At 52.0% G+C, this 18,494-nt stretch overlaps 28 non-coding genes across 28 annotated transcripts; all 28 read left to right on the top strand.

Moving 5' to 3' along the window:
• The first annotated feature begins 46 nt into the window (after positions 1-46).
• Positions 47-128, top strand: Trnas-aga (transfer RNA serine (anticodon AGA)). Its single transcript has one exon. It is a non-coding gene; the product is annotated as a tRNA-Ser (tRNA).
• A 957-nt stretch (positions 129-1,085) lies between these two features.
• Positions 1,086-1,158, top strand: Trnam-cau (transfer RNA methionine (anticodon CAU)). Its single transcript has one exon. It is a non-coding gene; the product is annotated as a tRNA-Met (tRNA).
• A 670-nt stretch (positions 1,159-1,828) lies between these two features.
• Positions 1,829-1,901, top strand: Trnak-uuu (transfer RNA lysine (anticodon UUU)). The gene has a single exon. It is a non-coding gene; the product is annotated as a tRNA-Lys (tRNA).
• A 145-nt stretch (positions 1,902-2,046) lies between these two features.
• On the top strand, positions 2,047-2,128 carry Trnas-aga (transfer RNA serine (anticodon AGA)). The gene has a single exon. It is a non-coding gene; the product is annotated as a tRNA-Ser (tRNA).
• Positions 2,129-3,083: 955 nt separating this feature from the next.
• Trnam-cau (transfer RNA methionine (anticodon CAU)) lies at positions 3,084-3,156 on the top strand. The gene has a single exon. It is a non-coding gene; the product is annotated as a tRNA-Met (tRNA).
• A 670-nt stretch (positions 3,157-3,826) lies between these two features.
• Trnak-uuu (transfer RNA lysine (anticodon UUU)) lies at positions 3,827-3,899 on the top strand. Its single transcript has one exon. It is a non-coding gene; the product is annotated as a tRNA-Lys (tRNA).
• Positions 3,900-4,044: 145 nt separating this feature from the next.
• Trnas-aga (transfer RNA serine (anticodon AGA)) lies at positions 4,045-4,126 on the top strand. The gene has a single exon. It is a non-coding gene; the product is annotated as a tRNA-Ser (tRNA).
• Positions 4,127-5,086: 960 nt separating this feature from the next.
• On the top strand, positions 5,087-5,159 carry Trnam-cau (transfer RNA methionine (anticodon CAU)). Its single transcript has one exon. It is a non-coding gene; the product is annotated as a tRNA-Met (tRNA).
• Positions 5,160-5,829: 670 nt separating this feature from the next.
• Trnak-uuu (transfer RNA lysine (anticodon UUU)) lies at positions 5,830-5,902 on the top strand. Its single transcript has one exon. It is a non-coding gene; the product is annotated as a tRNA-Lys (tRNA).
• Positions 5,903-6,047: 145 nt separating this feature from the next.
• On the top strand, positions 6,048-6,129 carry Trnas-aga (transfer RNA serine (anticodon AGA)). Its single transcript has one exon. It is a non-coding gene; the product is annotated as a tRNA-Ser (tRNA).
• A 960-nt stretch (positions 6,130-7,089) lies between these two features.
• On the top strand, positions 7,090-7,162 carry Trnam-cau (transfer RNA methionine (anticodon CAU)). The gene has a single exon. It is a non-coding gene; the product is annotated as a tRNA-Met (tRNA).
• A 670-nt stretch (positions 7,163-7,832) lies between these two features.
• Positions 7,833-7,905, top strand: Trnak-uuu (transfer RNA lysine (anticodon UUU)). The gene has a single exon. It is a non-coding gene; the product is annotated as a tRNA-Lys (tRNA).
• Positions 7,906-8,050: 145 nt separating this feature from the next.
• Positions 8,051-8,132, top strand: Trnas-aga (transfer RNA serine (anticodon AGA)). The gene has a single exon. It is a non-coding gene; the product is annotated as a tRNA-Ser (tRNA).
• Positions 8,133-9,091: 959 nt separating this feature from the next.
• Trnam-cau (transfer RNA methionine (anticodon CAU)) lies at positions 9,092-9,164 on the top strand. The gene has a single exon. It is a non-coding gene; the product is annotated as a tRNA-Met (tRNA).
• A 670-nt stretch (positions 9,165-9,834) lies between these two features.
• On the top strand, positions 9,835-9,907 carry Trnak-uuu (transfer RNA lysine (anticodon UUU)). Its single transcript has one exon. It is a non-coding gene; the product is annotated as a tRNA-Lys (tRNA).
• A 145-nt stretch (positions 9,908-10,052) lies between these two features.
• Trnas-aga (transfer RNA serine (anticodon AGA)) lies at positions 10,053-10,134 on the top strand. The gene has a single exon. It is a non-coding gene; the product is annotated as a tRNA-Ser (tRNA).
• A 959-nt stretch (positions 10,135-11,093) lies between these two features.
• Positions 11,094-11,166, top strand: Trnam-cau (transfer RNA methionine (anticodon CAU)). The gene has a single exon. It is a non-coding gene; the product is annotated as a tRNA-Met (tRNA).
• Positions 11,167-11,836: 670 nt separating this feature from the next.
• Positions 11,837-11,909, top strand: Trnak-uuu (transfer RNA lysine (anticodon UUU)). The gene has a single exon. It is a non-coding gene; the product is annotated as a tRNA-Lys (tRNA).
• Positions 11,910-12,054: 145 nt separating this feature from the next.
• Positions 12,055-12,136, top strand: Trnas-aga (transfer RNA serine (anticodon AGA)). Its single transcript has one exon. It is a non-coding gene; the product is annotated as a tRNA-Ser (tRNA).
• A 960-nt stretch (positions 12,137-13,096) lies between these two features.
• Trnam-cau (transfer RNA methionine (anticodon CAU)) lies at positions 13,097-13,169 on the top strand. Its single transcript has one exon. It is a non-coding gene; the product is annotated as a tRNA-Met (tRNA).
• A 670-nt stretch (positions 13,170-13,839) lies between these two features.
• Positions 13,840-13,912, top strand: Trnak-uuu (transfer RNA lysine (anticodon UUU)). Its single transcript has one exon. It is a non-coding gene; the product is annotated as a tRNA-Lys (tRNA).
• Positions 13,913-14,057: 145 nt separating this feature from the next.
• On the top strand, positions 14,058-14,139 carry Trnas-aga (transfer RNA serine (anticodon AGA)). The gene has a single exon. It is a non-coding gene; the product is annotated as a tRNA-Ser (tRNA).
• A 961-nt stretch (positions 14,140-15,100) lies between these two features.
• Positions 15,101-15,173, top strand: Trnam-cau (transfer RNA methionine (anticodon CAU)). Its single transcript has one exon. It is a non-coding gene; the product is annotated as a tRNA-Met (tRNA).
• A 670-nt stretch (positions 15,174-15,843) lies between these two features.
• Trnak-uuu (transfer RNA lysine (anticodon UUU)) lies at positions 15,844-15,916 on the top strand. The gene has a single exon. It is a non-coding gene; the product is annotated as a tRNA-Lys (tRNA).
• A 145-nt stretch (positions 15,917-16,061) lies between these two features.
• On the top strand, positions 16,062-16,143 carry Trnas-aga (transfer RNA serine (anticodon AGA)). Its single transcript has one exon. It is a non-coding gene; the product is annotated as a tRNA-Ser (tRNA).
• A 959-nt stretch (positions 16,144-17,102) lies between these two features.
• On the top strand, positions 17,103-17,175 carry Trnam-cau (transfer RNA methionine (anticodon CAU)). Its single transcript has one exon. It is a non-coding gene; the product is annotated as a tRNA-Met (tRNA).
• A 670-nt stretch (positions 17,176-17,845) lies between these two features.
• Trnak-uuu (transfer RNA lysine (anticodon UUU)) lies at positions 17,846-17,918 on the top strand. The gene has a single exon. It is a non-coding gene; the product is annotated as a tRNA-Lys (tRNA).
• A 145-nt stretch (positions 17,919-18,063) lies between these two features.
• Trnas-aga (transfer RNA serine (anticodon AGA)) lies at positions 18,064-18,145 on the top strand. The gene has a single exon. It is a non-coding gene; the product is annotated as a tRNA-Ser (tRNA).
• Positions 18,146-18,494: the final 349 nt, after the last annotated feature.

Below are 18,494 nucleotides of genomic sequence, written 5' to 3'. Positions count from 1 at the left end.
GCAACCGGTTGGGTTTTTCACGATTCGAGGGGCACCTGTTGGACAAGCAGTCGTGGCCGAGTGGTTAAGGCGTCTGACTAGAAATCAGATTCCCTCTGGGAGCGTAGGTTCGAGTCCTACCGACTGCGTCGGATTTATCTTTTCTTGTTTTGGAAGAAGAAGCAGAAAATATCGCGTTTTGGTACCTCGCCACACCTCACCTCTCACAGTCGTTTATAGTGCCTGTCCTTTAGATAAGGGCGATTTCCAAGCGTCAGCTTTCGCGTCAGCCGAGCAAAGTCGGGACAAGTCGGGACATACTACAGGATGGTGCAACGACGAAAAAAAAAAAAACCTTAATTTAACAGCAGGAGCCCACATAATGATACGGAAAAATTAGCGCCACTTGCGGTGGCCGGGAATCGTACCCGGATCAACTGCTTGGAAGGCAACTATGCTCAACAGTACAACACCACCGCACTGCCGCTGCTCGCAACGCCGCGCTGTGTCGGCTTCCCGCCCGCCGACAGCGGCCCACGGCTATAGGAGCTGCAGGCGCATTACGAGGTAGGAGGGTGCATCCACACGCATTCGGGCAGCGCCTCCAAGCACGCTACGTCTTTGGGCAAGACTCGTCGCCGCTGACGCAAGGTTACTCACACGATAGTGATGAACGGTCGTTTTAAGGCAGTGTAGTGGGGGACTTCGCGAGTTTAGCCCCTTTTTCGACGTCGCTGGGTGGCAATCCCAGTTTCCCTGCCGACAGCTGCTTGGAAAGCACGGGTAGCTTGTCGAGCATCTGTAGTTGAGTGGTTTGTGACTCAGTAGTGCAGTAGGCAGCGCCTAAGTCTCATAATCTTAAGGTATGCCGGCACGATTCCCGGTCGATGCATTATTTTGCTCTTGTGGCAACAATGCTGCCGCGCGGATTGCTCGCTTGAGATGGGTCAGCCTCAGGACCTTATAGCTGTATAGCTGCGGCTGCAGTTTAATCTAGAGAGTCGGGACAGCACGTGTAGCAAGACAACAGATTCTTCAGAAAGCGCAAACTGTCTATCTCTAATATGTGAGACTTACCGAGTTTCCTGCGAGGTCGTCTCCGGCGTGCCTCGGTAGCGCAGTAGGCAGCGCGTAAGTCTCATAATCTTAAGGTCGTGAGTTCGATCCTCACCCGGGGCATTTAATTTTCTGTACATCATGACTGCATTAAGGGCGTTGCTGTTGCTAGGAAACGAACTTAACTGTTGTCCGTTATCCACACGGAGTCCACGCCTCAGCGTCAAAATGTTTACTTCCAATTATGACGACGTAACAACTTTGATATTTCTCCTCCGTGTTACAAGCAAAATGCGATGCACACAGCAATGGACAGTCAATTTTGAACTGTGCGCCATGCCGGTCTGTAGGCGCGGATATGATCGCAAGCAGAGAACAGCACTGAGTCCAGATTCAGCACAAAATACAATAAGAGACGGAGTAAATCTCACCGCTGTAGAGCAAGTCCTGTGTGGTCTAGTGGCTAGGATACCTGGCTTTCACTCAACAGGTCCGGCTTCGATTCCCGGTACCGGAACGGAACTATTTGCGCACACAACGCTCCATGTTTTGGTCTTCGAACTGTCGTTGGTCGCCCTTCTTCCTTGGCTTCAACCGAACGCAATCGGGGAAAGCAGGCACGTGATGCAGTTACTGTCAGCACCGGAATAAAGGGAGAAGAGGCACTGGTCCGCTGTTGGGCTGCTACCAGCGTCAGTGAGTAGTCGGTGCAGTCGCCAGTAGCGCCAGAAGCCTACACACACCTTCCACTTAATCACGTTGCTTGAAACCGCTCCAACCACAACAAGCGAAAGCCCGGATAGCTCAGTCGGTAGAGCATTAGGCTTTTAACCTAAGGGTCCAGGGTTCGAGTCCCTGTCCGGGCGAAGATTTTAACGCTTCCATAATGGCTCGTCTCGTAGCGATAGTAGCCCTGTCGTAATCAGTGCACGGTTTTACGTTTCCTGTCGGCATTCTGCGCAGACGCAACCGGTTGGGTTTTTCACGATTCGAGGGGCACCTGTTGGACAAGCAGTCGTGGCCGAGTGGTTAAGGCGTCTGACTAGAAATCAGATTCCCTCTGGGAGCGTAGGTTCGAGTCCTACCGACTGCGTCGGATTTTTCTTTTCTTGTTTTGGAAGAAGAAGCAGAAAATATCGCGTTTTGGTACCTCGCCACACCTCACCTCTCACAGTCGTTTATAGTGCCTGTCCTTTAGATAAGGGCGATTTCCAAGCGTCAGCTTTCGCGTCAGCCGAGCAAAGTCGGGACAAGTCGGGACATACTACAGGATGGTGCAACGACGAAAAAAAAAAACCTTAATTTAACAGCAGGAGCCCACATAATGATACGGAAAAATTAGCGCCACTTGCGGTGGCCGGGAATCGTACCCGGATCAACTGCTTGGAAGGCAACTATGCTCAACAGTACAACACCACCGCACTGCCGCTGCTCGCAACGCCGCGCTGTGTCGGCTTCCCGCCCGCCGACAGCGGCCCACGGCTATACGAGCTGCAGGCGCATTACGAGGTAGGAGGGTGCATCCACACGCATTCGGGCAGCGCCTCCAAGCACGCTACGTCTTTGGGCAAGACTCGTCGCCGCTGACGCAAGGTTACTCACACGATAGTGATGAACGGTCGTTTTAAGGCAGTGTAGTGGGGGACTTCGCGAGTTTAGCCCCTTTTTCGACGTCGCTGGGTGGCAATCCCAGTTTCCCTGCCGACAGCTGCTTGGAAAGCACGGGTAGCTTGTCGAGCATCTGTAGTTGAGTGGTTTGTGACTCAGTAGTGCAGTAGGCAGCGCCTAAGTCTCATAATCTTAAGGTATGCCGGCACGATTCCCGGTCGATGCATTATTTTGCTCTTGTGGCAACAATGCTGCCGCGCGGATTGCTCGCTTGAGATGGGTCAGCCTCAGGACCTTATAGCTGTATAGCTGCGGCTGCAGTTTAATCTAGAGAGTCGGGACAGCACGTGTAGCAAGACAACAGATTCTTCAGAAAGCGCAAACTGTCTATCTCTAATATGTGAGACTTACCGAGTTTCCTGCGAGGTCGTCTCCGGCGTGCCTCGGTAGCGCAGTAGGCAGCGCGTAAGTCTCATAATCTTAAGGTCGTGAGTTCGATCCTCACCCGGGGCATTTAATTTTCTGTACATCATGACTGCATTAAGGGCGTTGCTGTTGCTAGGAAACGAACTTAACTGTTGTCCGTTATCCACACGGAGTCCACGCCTCAGCGTCAAAATGTTTACTTCCAATTATGACGACGTAACAACTTTGATATTTCTCCTCCGTGTTACAAGCAAAATGCGATGCACACAGCAATGGACAGTCAATTTTGAACTGTGCGCCATGCCGGTCTGTAGGCGCGGATATGATCGCAAGCAGAGAACAGCACTGAGTCCAGATTCAGCACAAAATACAATAAGAGACGGAGTAAATCTCACCGCTGTAGAGCAAGTCCTGTGTGGTCTAGTGGCTAGGATACCTGGCTTTCACTCAACAGGTCCGGCTTCGATTCCCGGTACCGGAACGGAACTATTTGCGCACACAACGCTCCATGTTTTGGTCTTCGAACTGTCGTTGGTCGCCCTTCTTCCTTGGCTTCAACCGAACGCAATCGGGGAAAGCAGGCACGTGATGCAGTTACTGTCAGCACCGGAATAAAGGGAGAAGAGGCACTGGTCCGCTGTTGGGCTGCTACCAGCGTCAGTGAGTAGTCGGTGCAGTCGCCAGTAGCGCCAGAAGCCTACACACACCTTCCACTTAATCACGTTGCTTGAAACCGCTCCAACCACAACAAGCGAAAGCCCGGATAGCTCAGTCGGTAGAGCGTTAGGCTTTTAACCTAAGGGTCCAGGGTTCGAGTCCCTGTCCGGGCGAAGATTTTAACGCTTCCATAATGGCTCGTCTCGTAGCGATAGTAGCCCTGTCGTAATCAGTGCACGGTTTTACGTTTCCTGTCGGCATTCTGCGCAGACGCAACCGGTTGGGTTTTTCACTATTCGAGGGGCACCTGTTGGACAAGCAGTCGTGGTCGAGTGGTTAAGGCGTCTGACTAGAAATCAGATTCCCTCTGGGAGCGTAGGTTCGAGTCCTACCGACTGCGTCGGATTTTTCTTTTCTTGTTTTGGAAGAAGAAGCAGAAAATATCGCGTTTTGATACCTCGCCACACCTCACCTCTCACAGTCGTTTATAGTGCCTGTCCTTTAGATAAGGGCGATTTCCAAGCGTCAGCTTTCGCGTCAGCCGAGCAATGTCGGGACAAGTCGGGACATACTACAGGATGGTGCAACGACGAAAAAAAAAAAAAAAACCTTAATTTAACAGCAGGAGCCCACATAATGATACGGAAAAATTAGCGCCACTTGCGGTGGCCGGGAATCGTACCCGGATCAACTGCTTGGAAGGCAACTATGCTCAACAGTACAACACCACCGCACTGCCGCTGCTCGCAACGCCGCGCTGTGTCGGCTTCCCGCCCGCCGACAGCGGCCCACGGCTATAGGAGCTGCAGGCGCATTACGAGGTAGGAGGGTGCATCCACACGCATTCGGGCAGCGCCTCCAAGCACGCTACGTCTTTGGGCAAGACTCGTCGCCGCTGACGCAAGGTTACTCACACGATAGTGATGAACGGTCGTTTTAAGGCAGTGTAGTGGGGGACTTCGCGAGTTTAGCCCCTTTTTCGACGTCGCTGGGTGGCAATCCCAGTTTCCCTGCCGACAGCTGCTTGGAAAGCACGGGTAGCTTGTCGAGCATCTGTAGTTGAGTGGTTTGTGACTCAGTAGTGCAGTAGGCAGCGCCTAAGTCTCATAATCTTAAGGTATGCCGGCACGATTCCCGGTCGATGCATTATTTTGCTCTTGTGGCAACAATGCTGCCGCGCGGATTGCTCGCTTGAGATGGGTCAGCCTCAGGACCTTATAGCTGTATAGCTGCGGCTGCAGTTTAATCTAGAGAGTCGGGACAGCACGTGTAGCAAGACAACAGATTCTTCAGAAAGCGCAAACTGTCTATCTCTAGTATGTGTGACTTACCGAGTTTCCTGCGAGGTCGTCTCCGGCGTGCCTCGGTAGCGCAGTAGGCAGCGCGTAAGTCTCATAATCTTAAGGTCGTGAGTTCGATCCTCACACGGGGCATTTAATTTTCTGCACATCATGACTGCATTAAGGGCGTTGCTGTTGCTAGGAAACGAACTTAACTGTTGTCCGTTATCCACACGGAGTCCACGCCTCAGCGTCAAAATGTTTACTTCCAATTATGACGACGTAACAACTTTGATATTTCTCCTCCGTGTTACAAGCAAAATGCGATGCACACAGCAATGGACAGTCAATTTTGAACTGTGCGCCATGCCGGTCTGTAGGCGCGGATATGATCGCAAGCAGAGAACAGCACTGAGTCCAGATTCAGCACAAAATACAATAAGAGACGGAGTAAATCTCACCGCTGTAGAGCAAGTCCTGTGTGGTCTAGTGGCTAGGATACCTGGCTTTCACTCAACAGGTCCGGCTTCGATTCCCGGTACCGGAACGGAACTATTTGCGCACACAACGCTCCATGTTTTGGTCTTCGAACTGTCGTTGGTCGCCCTTCTTCCTTGGCTTCAACCGAACGCAATCGGGGAAAGCAGGCACGTGATGCAGTTACTGTCAGCACCGGAATAAAGGGAGAAGAGGCACTGGTCCGCTGTTGGGCTGCTACCAGCGTCAGTGAGTAGTCGGTGCAGTCGCCAGTAGCGCCAGAAGCCTACACACACCTTCCACTTAATCACGTTGCTTGAAACCGCTCCAACCACAACAAGCGAAAGCCCGGATAGCTCAGTCGGTAGAGCGTTAGGCTTTTAACCTAAGGGTCCAGGGTTCGAGTCCCTGTCCGGGCGAAGATTTTAACGCTTCCATAATGGCTCGTCTCGTAGCGATAGTAGCCCTGTCGTAATCAGTGCACGGTTTTACGTTTCCTGTCGGCATTCTGCGCAGACGCAACCGGTTGGGTTTTTCACTATTCGAGGGGCACCTGTTGGACAAGCAGTCGTGGTCGAGTGGTTAAGGCGTCTGACTAGAAATCAGATTCCCTCTGGGAGCGTAGGTTCGAGTCCTACCGACTGCGTCGGATTTTTCTTTTCTTGTTTTGGAAGAAGAAGCAGAAAATATCGCGTTTTGATACCTCGCCACACCTCACCTCTCACAGTCGTTTATAGTGCCTGTCCTTTAGATAAGGGCGATTTCCAAGCGTCAGCTTTCGCGTCAGCCGAGCAATGTCGGGACAAGTCGGGACATACTACAGGATGGTGCAACGACGAAAAAAAAAAAAAAAACCTTAATTTAACAGCAGGAGCCCACATAATGATACGGAAAAATTAGCGCCACTTGCGGTGGCCGGGAATCGTACCCGGATCAACTGCTTGGAAGGCAACTATGCTCAACAGTACAACACCACCGCACTGCCGCTGCTCGCAACGCCGCGCTGTGTCGGCTTCCCGCCCGCCGACAGCGGCCCACGGCTATAGGAGCTGCAGGCGCATTACGAGGTAGGAGGGTGCATCCACACGCATTCGGGCAGCGCCTCCAAGCACGCTACGTCTTTGGGCAAGACTCGTCGCCGCTGACGCAAGGTTACTCACACGATAGTGATGAACGGTCGTTTTAAGGCAGTGTAGTGGGGGACTTCGCGAGTTTAGCCCCTTTTTCGACGTCGCTGGGTGGCAATCCCAGTTTCCCTGCCGACAGCTGCTTGGAAAGCACGGGTAGCTTGTCGAGCATCTGTAGTTGAGTGGTTTGTGACTCAGTAGTGCAGTAGGCAGCGCCTAAGTCTCATAATCTTAAGGTATGCCGGCACGATTCCCGGTCGATGCATTATTTTGCTCTTGTGGCAACAATGCTGCCGCGCGGATTGCTCGCTTGAGATGGGTCAGCCTCAGGACCTTATAGCTGTATAGCTGCGGCTGCAGTTTAATCTAGAGAGTCGGGACAGCACGTGTAGCAAGACAACAGATTCTTCAGAAAGCGCAAACTGTCTATCTCTAGTATGTGTGACTTACCGAGTTTCCTGCGAGGTCGTCTCCGGCGTGCCTCGGTAGCGCAGTAGGCAGCGCGTAAGTCTCATAATCTTAAGGTCGTGAGTTCGATCCTCACACGGGGCATTTAATTTTCTGCACATCATGACTGCATTAAGGGCGTTGCTGTTGCTAGGAAACGAACTTAACTGTTGTCCGTTATCCACACGGAGTCCACGCCTCAGCGTCAAAATGTTTACTTCCAATTATGACGACGTAACAACTTTGATATTTCTCCTCCGTGTTACAAGCAAAATGCGATGCACACAGCAATGGACAGTCAATTTTGAACTGTGCGCCATGCCGGTCTGTAGGCGCGGATATGATCGCAAGCAGAGAACAGCACTGAGTCCAGATTCAGCACAAAATACAATAAGAGACGGAGTAAATCTCACCGCTGTAGAGCAAGTCCTGTGTGGTCTAGTGGCTAGGATACCTGGCTTTCACTCAACAGGTCCGGCTTCGATTCCCGGTACCGGAACGGAACTATTTGCGCACACAACGCTCCATGTTTTGGTCTTCGAACTGTCGTTGGTCGCCCTTCTTCCTTGGCTTCAACCGAACGCAATCGGGGAAAGCAGGCACGTGATGCAGTTACTGTCAGCACCGGAATAAAGGGAGAAGAGGCACTGGTCCGCTGTTGGGCTGCTACCAGCGTCAGTGAGTAGTCGGTGCAGTCGCCAGTAGCGCCAGAAGCCTACACACACCTTCCACTTAATCACGTTGCTTGAAACCGCTCCAACCACAACAAGCGAAAGCCCGGATAGCTCAGTCGGTAGAGCGTTAGGCTTTTAACCTAAGGGTCCAGGGTTCGAGTCCCTGTCCGGGCGAAGATTTTAACGCTTCCATAATGGCTCGTCTCGTAGCGATAGTAGCCCTGTCGTAATCAGTGCACGGTTTTACGTTTCCTGTCGGCATTCTGCGCAGACGCAACCGGTTGGGTTTTTCACGATTCGAGGGGCACCTGTTGGACAAGCAGCCGTGGCCGAGTGGTTAAGGCGTCTGACTAGAAATCAGATTCCCTCTGGGAGCGTAGGTTCGAGTCCTACCGACTGCGTCGGATTTTTCTTTTCTTGTTTTGGAAGAAGAAGCAGAAAATATCGCGTTTTGGTACCTCGCCACACCTCACCTCTCACAGTCGTTTATAGTGCCTGTCCTTTAGATAAGGGCGATTTCCAAGCGTCAGCTTTCGCGTCAGCCGAGCAAAGTCGGGACAAGTCGGGACATACTACAGGATGGTGCAACGACGAAAAAAAAAAAAAAACCTTAATTTAACAGCAGGAGCCCACATAATGATACGGAAAAATTAGCGCCACTTGCGGTGGCCGGGAATCGTACCCGGATCAACTGCTTGGAAGGCAACTATGCTCAACAGTACAACACCACCGCACTGCCGCTGCTCGCAACGCCGCGCTGTGTCGGCTTCCCGCCCGCCGACAGCGGCCCACGGCTATAGGAGCTGCAGGCGCATTACGAGGTAGGAGGGTGCATCCACACGCATTCGGGCAGCGCCTCCAAGCACGCTACGTCTTTGGGCAAGACTCGTCGCCGCTGACGCAAGGTTACTCACACGATAGTGATGAACGGTCGTTTTAAGGCAGTGTAGTGGGGGACTTCGCGAGTTTAGCCCCTTTTTCGACGTCGCTGGGTGGCAATCCCAGTTTCCCTGCCGACAGCTGCTTGGAAAGCACGGGTAGCTTGTCGAGCATCTGTAGTTGAGTGGTTTGTGACTCAGTAGTGCAGTAGGCAGCGCCTAAGTCTCATAATCTTAAGGTATGCCGGCACGATTCCCGGTCGATGCATTATTTTGCTCTTGTGGCAACAATGCTGCCGCGCGGATTGCTCGCTTGAGATGGGTCAGCCTCAGGACCTTATAGCTGTATAGCTGCGGCTGCAGTTTAATCTAGAGAGTCGGGACAGCACGTGTAGCAAGACAACAGATTCTTCAGAAAGCGCAAACTGTCTATCTCTAATATGTGAGACTTACCGAGTTTCCTGGGAGGTCTTCTCCGGCGTGCCTCGGTAGCGCAGTAGGCAGCGCGTAAGTCTCATAATCTTAAGGTCGTGAGTTCGATCCTCACCCGGGGCATTTAATTTTCTGTACATCATGACTGCATTAAGGGCGTTGCTGTTGCTAGGAGACGAACTTAACTGTTGTCCGTTATCCACACGGAGTCCACGCCTCAGCGTCAAAATGTTTACTTCCAATTATGACGACGTAACAACTTTGATATTTCTCCTCCGTGTTACAAGCAAAATGCGATGCACACAGCAATGGACAGTCAATTTTGAACTGTGCGCCATGCCGGTCTGTAGGCGCGGATATGATCGCAAGCAGAGAACAGCACTGAGTCCAGATTCAGCACAAAATACAATAAGAGACGGAGTAAATCTCACCGCTGTAGAGCAAGTCCTGTGTGGTCTAGTGGCTAGGATACCTGGCTTTCACTCAACAGGTCCGGCTTCGATTCCCGGTACCGGAACGGAACTATTTGCGCACACAACGCTCCATGTTTTGGTCTTCGAACTGTCGTTGGTCGCCCTTCTTCCTTGGCTTCAACCGAACGCAATCGGGGAAAGCAGGCACGTGATGCAGTTACTGTCAGCACCGGAATAAAGGGAGAAGAGGCACTGGTCCGCTGTTGGGCTGCTACCAGCGTCAGTGAGTAGTCGGTGCAGTCGCCAGTAGCGCCAGAAGCCTACACACACCTTCCACTTAATCACGTTGCTTGAAACCGCTCCAACCACAACAAGCGAAAGCCCGGATAGCTCAGTCGGTAGAGCGTTAGGGTTTTAACCTAAGGGTCCAGGGTTCGAGTCCCTGTCCGGGCGAAGATTTTAACGCTTCCATAATGGCTCGTCTCGTAGCGATAGTAGCCCTGTCGTAAACAGTGCACGGTTTTACGTTTCCTGTCGGCATTCTGCGCAGACGCAACCGGTTGGGTTTTTCACGATTCGAGGGGCACCTGTTGGACAAGCAGTCGTGGCCGAGTGGTTAAGGCGTCTGACTAGAAATCAGATTCCCTCTGGGAGCGTAGGTTCGAGTCCTACCGACTGCGTCGGATTTTTCTTTTCTTGTTTTGGAAGAAGAAGCAGAAAATATCGCGTTTTGGTACCTCGCCACACCTCACCTCTCACAGTCGTTTATAGTGCCTGTCCTTTAGATAAGGGCGATTTCCAAGCGTCAGCTTTCGCGTCAGCCGAGCAAAGTCGGGACAAGTCGGGACATACTACAGGATGGTGCAACGACGAAAAAAAAAAAAAAACCTTAATTTAACAGCAGGAGCCCACATAATGATACGGAAAAATTAGCGCCACTTGCGGTGGCCGGGAATCGTACCCGGATCAACTGCTTGGAAGGCAACTATGCTCAACAGTACAACACCACCGCACTGCCGCTGCTCGCAACGCCGCGCTGTGTCGGCTTCCCGCCCGCCGACAGCGGCCCACGGCTATAGGAGCTGCAGGCGCATTACGAGGTAGGAGGGTGCATCCACACGCATTCGGGCAGCGCCTCCAAGCACGCTACGTCTTTGGGCAAGACTCGTCGCCGCTGACGCAAGGTTACTCACACGATAGTGATGAACGGTCGTTTTAAGGCAGTGTAGTGGGGGACTTCGCGAGTTTAGCCCCTTTTTCGACGTCGCTGGGTGGCAATCCCAGTTTCCCTGCCGACAGCTGCTTGGAAAGCACGGGTAGCTTGTCGAGCATCTGTAGTTGAGTGGTTTGTGACTCAGTAGTGCAGTAGGCAGCGCCTAAGTCTCATAATCTTAAGGTATGCCGGCACGATTCCCGGTCGATGCATTATTTTGCTCTTGTGGCAACAATGCTGCCGCGCGGATTGCTCGCTTGAGATGGGTCAGCCTCAGGACCTTATAGCTGTATAGCTGCGGCTGCAGTTTAATCTAGAGAGTCGGGACAGCACGTGTAGCAAGACAACAGATTCTTCAGAAAGCGCAAACTGTCTATCTCTAATATGTGAGACTTACCGAGTTTCCTGGGAGGTCTTCTCCGGCGTGCCTCGGTAGCGCAGTAGGCAGCGCGTAAGTCTCATAATCTTAAGGTCGTGAGTTCGATCCTCACCCGGGGCATTTAATTTTCTGTACATCATGACTGCATTAAGGGCGTTGCTGTTGCTAGGAGACGAACTTAACTGTTGTCCGTTATCCACACGGAGTCCACGCCTCAGCGTCAAAATGTTTACTTCCAATTATGACGACGTAACAACTTTGATATTTCTCCTCCGTGTTACAAGCAAAATGCGATGCACACAGCAATGGACAGTCAATTTTGAACTGTGCGCCATGCCGGTCTGTAGGCGCGGATATGATCGCAAGCAGAGAACAGCACTGAGTCCAGATTCAGCACAAAATACAATAAGACACGGAGTAAATCTCACCGCTGTAGAGCAAGTCCTGTGTGGTCTAGTGGCTAGGATACCTGGCTTTCACTCAACAGGTCCGGCTTCGATTCCCGGTACCGGAACGGAACTATTTGCGCACACAACGCTCCATGTTTTGGTCTTCGAACTGTCGTTGGTCGCCCTTCTTCCTTGGCTTCAACCGAACGCAATCGGGGAAAGCAGGCACGTGATGCAGTTACTGTCAGCACCGGAATAAAGGGAGAAGAGGCACTGGTCCGCTGTTGGGCTGCTACCAGCGTCAGTGAGTAGTCGGTGCAGTCGCCAGTAGCGCCAGAAGCCTACACACACCTTCCACTTAATCACGTTGCTTGAAACCGCTCCAACCACAACAAGCGAAAGCCCGGATAGCTCAGTCGGTAGAGCGTTAGGCTTTTAACCTAAGGGTCCAGGGTTCGAGTCCCTGTCCGGGCGAAGATTTTAACGCTTCCATAATGGCTCGTCTCGTAGCGATAGTAGCCCTGTCGTAAACAGTGCACGGTTTTACGTTTCCTGTCGGCATTCTGCGCAGACGCAACCGGTTGGGTTTTTCACGATTCGAGGGGCACCTGTTGGGCAAGCAGTCGTGGCCGAGTGGTTAAGGCGTCTGACTAGAAATCAGATTCCCTCTGGGAGCGTAGGTTCGAGTCCTACCGACTGCGTCGGATTTTTCTTTTCTTGTTTTGGAAGAAGAAGCAGAAAATATCGCGTTTTGGTACCTCGCCACACCTCACCTCTCACAGTCGTTTATAGTGCCTGTCCTTTAGATAAGGGCGATTTCCAAGCGTCAGCTTTCGCGTCAGCCGAGCAAAGTCGGGACAAGTCGGGACATACTACAGGATGGTGCAACGACGAAAAAAAAAAAAAAAACCTTAATTTAACAGCAGGAGCCCACATAATGATACGGAAAAATTAGCGCCACTTGCGGTGGCCGGGAATCGTACCCGGATCAACTGCTTGGAAGGCAACTATGCTCAACAGTACAACACCACCGCACTGCCGCTGCTCGCAACGCCGCGCTGTGTCGGCTTCCCGCCCGCCGACAGCGGCCCACGGCTATAGGAGCTGCAGGCGCATTACGAGGTAGGAGGGTGCATCCACACGCATTCGGGCAGCGCCTCCAAGCACGCTACGTCTTTGGGCAAGACTCGTCGCCGCTGACGCAAGGTTACTCACACGATAGTGATGAACGGTCGTTTTAAGGCAGTGTAGTGGGGGACTTCGCGAGTTTAGCCCCTTTTTCGACGTCGCTGGGTGGCAATCCCAGTTTCCCTGCCGACAGCTGCTTGGAAAGCACGGGTAGCTTGTCGAGCATCTGTAGTTGAGTGGTTTGTGACTCAGTAGTGCAGTAGGCAGCGCCTAAGTCTCATAATCTTAAGGTATGCCGGCACGATTCCCGGTCGATGCATTATTTTGCTCTTGTGGCAACAATGCTGCCGCGCGGATTGCTCGCTTGAGATGGGTCAGCCTCAGGACCTTATAGCTGTATAGCTGCGGCTGCAGTTTAATCTAGAGAGTCGGGACAGCACGTGTAGCAAGACAACAGATTCTTCAGAAAGCGCAAACTGTCTATCTCTAATATGTGAGACTTACCGAGTTTCCTGCGAGGTCGTCTCCGGCGTGCCTCGGTAGCGCAGTAGGCAGCGCGTAAGTCTCATAATCTTAAGGTCGTGAGTTCGATCCTCACCCGGGGCATTTAATTTTCTGTACATCATGACTGCATTAAGGGCGTTGCTGTTGCTAGGAAACGAACTTAACTGTTGTCCGTTATCCACACGGAGTCCACGCCTCAGCGTCAAAATGTTTACTTCCAATTATGACGACGTAACAACTTTGATATTTCTCCTCCGTGTTACAAGCAAAATGCGATGCACACAGCAATGGACAGTCAATTTTGAACTGTGCGCCATGCCGGTCTGTAGGCGCGGATATGATCGCAAGCAGAGAACAGCACTGAGTCCAGATTCAGCACAAAATACAATAAGAGACGGAGTAAATCTCACCGCTGTAGAGCAAGTCCTGTGTGGTCTAGTGGCTAGGATACCTGGCTTTCACTCAACAGGTCCGGCTTCGATTCCCCGTACCGGAACGGAACTATTTGCGCACACAACGCTCCATGTTTTGGTCTTCGAACTGTCGTTGGTCGCCCTTCTTCCTTGGCTTCAACCGAACGCAATCGGGGAAAGCAGGCACGTGATGCAGTTACTGTCAGCACCGGAATAAAGGGAGAAGAGGCACTGGTCCGCTGTTGGGCTGCTACCAGCGTCAGTGAGTAGTCGGTGCAGTCGCCAGTAGCGCCAGAAGCCTACACACACCTTCCACTTAATCACGTTGCTTGAAACCGCTCCAACCACAACAAGCGAAAGCCCGGATAGCTCAGTCGGTAGAGCGTTAGGCTTTTAACCTAAGGGTCCAGGGTTCGAGTCCCTGTCCGGGCGAAGATTTTAACGCTTCCATAATGGCTCGTCTCGTAGCGATAGTAGACCTGTCGTAATCAGTGCACGGTTTTACGTTTCCTGTCGGCATTCTGCGCAGACGCAACCGGTTGGGTTTTTCACTATTCGAGGGGCACCTGTTGGACAAGCAGTCGTGGCCGAGTGGTTAAGGCGTCTGACTAGAAATCAGATTCCCTCTGGCAGCGTAGGTTCGAGTCCTACCGACTGCGTCGGATTTTTCTTTTCTTGTTTTGGAAGAAGAAGCAGAAAATATCGCGTTTTGGTACCTCGCCACACCTCACCTCTCACAGTCGTTTATAGTGCCTGTCCTTTAGATAAGGGCGATTTCCAAGCGTCAGCTTTCGCGTCAGCCGAGCAAAGTCGGGACAAGTCGGGACATACTACAGGATGGTGCAACGACGAAAAAAAAAAAAAAAAACCTTAATTTAACAGCAGGAGCCCACATAATGATACGGAAAAATTAGCGCCACTTGCGGTGGCCGGGAATCGTACCCGGATCAACTGCTTGGAAGGCAACTATGCTCAACAGTACAACACCACCGCACTGCCGCTGCTCGCAACGCCGCGCTGTGTCGGCTTCCCGCCCGCCGACAGCGGCCCACGGCTATAGGAGCTGCAGGCGCATTACGAGGTACGAGGGTGCATCCACACGCATTCGGGCAGCGCCTCCAAGCACGCTACGTCTTTGGGCAAGACTCGTCGCCGCTGACGCAAGGTTACTCACACGATAGTGATGAACGGTCGTTTTAAGGCAGTGTAGTGGGGGACTTCGCGAGTTTAGCCCCTTTTTCGACGTCGCTGGGTGGCAATCCCAGTTTCCCTGCCGACAGCTGCTTGGAAAGCACGGGTAGCTTGTCGAGCATCTGTAGTTGAGTGGTTTGTGACTCAGTAGTGCAGTAGGCAGCGCCTAAGTCTCATAATCTTAAGGTATGCCGGCACGATTCCCGGTCGATGCATTATTTTGCTCTTGTGGCAACAATGCTGCCGCGCGGATTGCTCGCTTGAGATGGGTCAGCCTCAGGACCTTATAGCTGTATAGCTGCGGCTGCAGTTTAATCTAGAGAGTCGGGACAGCACGTGTAGCAAGACAACAGATTCTTCAGAAAGCGCAAACTGTCTATCTCTAATATGTGAGACTTACCGAGTTTCCTGCGAGGTCGTCTCCGGCGTGCCTCGGTAGCGCAGTAGGCAGCGCGTAAGTCTCATAATCTTAAGGTCGTGAGTTCGATCCTCACCCGGGGCATTTAATTTTCTGCACATCATGACCGCATTAAGGGCGTTGCTGTTGCTAGGAAACGAACTTAACTGTTGTCCGTTATCCACACGGAGTCCACGCCTCAGCGTCAAAATGTTTACTTCCAATTATGACGTCGTAACAACTTTGATATTTCTCCTCCGTGTTACAAGCAAAATGCGATGCACACAGCAATGGACAGTCAATTTTGAACTGTGCGCCATGCCGGTCTGTAGGCGCGGATATGATCGCAAGCAGAGAACAGCACTGAGTCCAGATTCAGCACAAAATACAATAAGAGACGGAGTAAATCTCACCGCTGTAGAGCAAGTCCTGTGTGGTCTAGTGGCTAGGATACCTGGCTTTCACTCAACAGGTCCGGCTTCGATTCCCGGTACCGGAACGGAACTATTTGCGCACACAACGCTCCATGTTTTGGTCTTCGAACTGTCGTTGGTCGCCCTTCTTCCTTGGCTTCAACCGAACGCAATCGGGGAAAGCAGGCACGTGATGCAGTTACTGTCAGCACCGGAATAAAGGGAGAAGAGGCACTGGTCCGCTGTTGGGCTGCTACCAGCGTCAGTGAGTAGTCGGTGCAGTCGCCAGTAGCGCCAGAAGCCTACACACACCTTCCACTTAATCACGTTGCTTGAAACCGCTCCAACCACAACAAGCGAAAGCCCGGATAGCTCAGTCGGTAGAGCATTAGGCTTTTAACCTAAGGGTCCAGGGTTCGAGTCCCTGTCCGGGCGAAGATTTTAACGCTTCCATAATGGCTCGTCTCGTAGCGATAGTAGCCCTGTCGTAATCAGTGCACGGTTTTACGTTTCCTGTCGGCATTCTGCGCAGACGCAACCGGTTGGGTTTTTCACGATTCGAGGGGCACCTGTTGGACAAGCAGTCGTGGCCGAGTGGTTAAGGCGTCTGACTAGAAATCAGATTCCCTCTGGGAGCGTAGGTTCGAGTCCTACCGACTGCGTCGGATTTTTCTTTTCTTGTTTTGGAAGAAGAAGCAGAAAATATCGCGTTTTGGTACCTCGCCACACCTCACCTCTCACAGTCGTTTATAGTGCCTGTCCTTTAGATAAGGGCGATTTCCAAGCGTCAGCTTTCGCGTCAGCCGAGCAAAGTCGGGACAAGTCGGGACATACTACAGGATGGTGCAACGACGAAAAAAAAAAAAAAACCTTAATTTAACAGCAGGAGCCCACATAATGATACGGAAAAATTAGCGCCACTTGCGGTGGCCGGGAATCGTACCCGGATCAACTGCTTGGAAGGCAACTATGCTCAACAGTACAACACCACCGCACTGCCGCTGCTCGCAACGCCGCGCTGTGTCGGCTTCCCGCCCGCCGACAGCGGCCCACGGCTATAGGAGCTGCAGGCGCATTACGAGGTAGGAGGGTGCATCCACACGCATTCGGGCAGCGCCTCCAAGCACGCTACGTCTTTGGGCAAGACTCGTCGCCGCTGACGCAAGGTTACTCACACGATAGTGATGAACGGTCGTTTTAAGGCAGTGTAGTGGGGGACTTCGCGAGTTTAGCCCCTTTTTCGACGTCGCTGGGTGGCAATCCCAGTTTCCCTGCCGACAGCTGCTTGGAAAGCACGGGTAGCTTGTCGAGCATCTGTAGTTGAGTGGTTTGTGACTCAGTAGTGCAGTAGGCAGCGCCTAAGTCTCATAATCTTAAGGTATGCCGGCACGATTCCCGGTCGATGCATTATTTTGCTCTTGTGGCAACAATGCTGCCGCGCGGATTGCTCGCTTGAGATGGGTCAGCCTCAGGACCTTATAGCTGTATAGCTGCGGCTGCAGTTTAATCTAGAGAGTCGGAACAGCACGTGTAGCAAGACAACAGATTCTTCAGAAAGCGCAAACTGTCTATCTCTAATATGTGAGACTTACCGAGTTTCCTGCGAGGTCGTCTCCGGCGTGCCTCGGTAGCGCAGTAGGCAGCGCGTAAGTCTCATAATCTTAAGGTCGTGAGTTCGATCCTCACCCGGGGCATTTAATTTTCTGTACATCATGACTGCATTAAGGGCGTTGCTGTTGCTAGGAAACGAACTTAACTGTTGTCCGTTATCCACACGGAGTCCACGCCTCAGCGTCAAAATGTTTACTTCCAATTATGACGACGTAACAACTTTGATATTTCTCCTCCGTGTTACAAGCAAAATGCGATGCACACAGCAATGGACAGTCAATTTTGAACTGTGCGCCATGCCGGTCTGTAGGCGCGGATATGATCGCAAGCAGAGAACAGCACTGAGTCCAGATTCAGCACAAAATACAATAAGAGACGGAGTAAATCTCACCGCTGTAGAGCAAGTCCTGTGTGGTCTAGTGGCTAGGATACCTGGCTTTCACTCAACAGGTCCGGCTTCGATTCCCCGTACCGGAACGGAACTATTTGCGCACACAACGCTCCATGTTTTGGTCTTCGAACTGTCGTTGGTCGCCCTTCTTCCTTGGCTTCAACCGAACGCAATCGGGGAAAGCAGGCACGTGATGCAGTTACTGTCAGCACCGGAATAAAGGGAGAAGAGGCACTGGTCCGCTGTTGGGCTGCTACCAGCGTCAGTGAGTAGTCGGTGCAGTCGCCAGTAGCGCCAGAAGCCTACACACACCTTCCACTTAATCACGTTGCTTGAAACCGCTCCAACCACAACAAGCGAAAGCCCGGATAGCTCAGTCGGTAGAGCGTTAGGCTTTTAACCTAAGGGTCCAGGGTTCGAGTCCCTGTCCGGGCAAAGATTTTAACGCTTCCATAATGGCTCGTCTCGTAGCGATAGTAGACCTGTCGTAATCAGTGCACGGTTTTACGTTTCCTGTCGGCATTCTGCGCAGACGCAACCGGTTGGGTTTTTCACTATTCGAGGGGCACCTGTTGGACAAGCAGTCGTGGCCGAGTGGTTAAGGCGTCTGACTAGAAATCAGATTCCCTCTGGGAGCGTAGGTTTGAGTCCTACCGACTGCGTCGGATTTTTCTTTTCTTGTTTTGGAAGAAGAAGCAGAAAATATCGCGTTTTGGTACCTCGCCACACCTCACCTCTCACAGTCGTTTATAGTGCCTGTCCTTTAGATAAGGGCGATTTCCAAGCGTCAGCTTTCGCGTCAGCCGAGCAAAGTCGGGACAAGTCGGGACATACTACAGGATGGTGCAACGACGAAAAAAAAAAAAAAAACCTTAATTTAACAGCAGGAGCCCACATAATGATACGGAAAAATTAGCGCCACTTGCGGTGGCCGGGAATCGTACCCGGATCAACTGCTTGGAAGGCAACTATGCTCAACAGTACAACACCACCGCACTGCCGCTGCTCGCA

Source organism: Schistocerca gregaria, unplaced genomic scaffold (assembly GCF_023897955.1).
Source record: "Schistocerca gregaria isolate iqSchGreg1 unplaced genomic scaffold, iqSchGreg1.2 ptg000337l, whole genome shotgun sequence".
In the NCBI taxonomy this organism is placed as follows: Eukaryota; Metazoa; Arthropoda; class Insecta; order Orthoptera; family Acrididae; genus Schistocerca; species Schistocerca gregaria.
This window is presented reverse-complemented; position numbering and strand designations above follow the sequence as displayed.